The sequence below is a fragment of the Tupaia chinensis genome, unplaced genomic scaffold (assembly GCF_000334495.1).
Source record: "Tupaia chinensis unplaced genomic scaffold, TupChi_1.0 Scaffold000047_1, whole genome shotgun sequence".
NCBI classification, from domain to species: Eukaryota; Metazoa; Chordata; class Mammalia; order Scandentia; family Tupaiidae; genus Tupaia; species Tupaia belangeri.
The window spans coordinates 3,722,885-3,723,301 of NW_006159505.1; positions in this window are offsets into that span (position 1 = coordinate 3,722,885).

The window sequence follows — 417 nt, forward strand, 5'->3', positions numbered from 1 at the left end:
CTGTGGTCAGCCTGTGGGAGTTTAGTACCTTCACCTCCACACCACCTGCTGGCCTCCTGGAAAATATTTTGATGAACTGAGATTCAAAAACAAAAATTGAGAAACTCTGAGCAAATCCATTTCAGCCATTTAGGAATTACAAAATGGGGAATTGCTGAGAAAATCTGGAGTTACTGACTGGCAAAAGTTGGAAGCAGTGGTAGAGATAAATCCTGGGAATCTTTTTTTTTCTCCTTTTTTCAAAAATATTTTTCTTTATACCTTAGAGGTTTTTTTTTTTAAGAATTATTTTATTTATTTATTTAAATTTGATCAGAGAGGGGGAGAGAGATAGAGAGAAAGAAAGTGAGAAAGCAAGCCACCAGGTCTGGGACCAGAACCATGGTTGGCCATGTGGGAGTCCAGCGCCCTCAACCA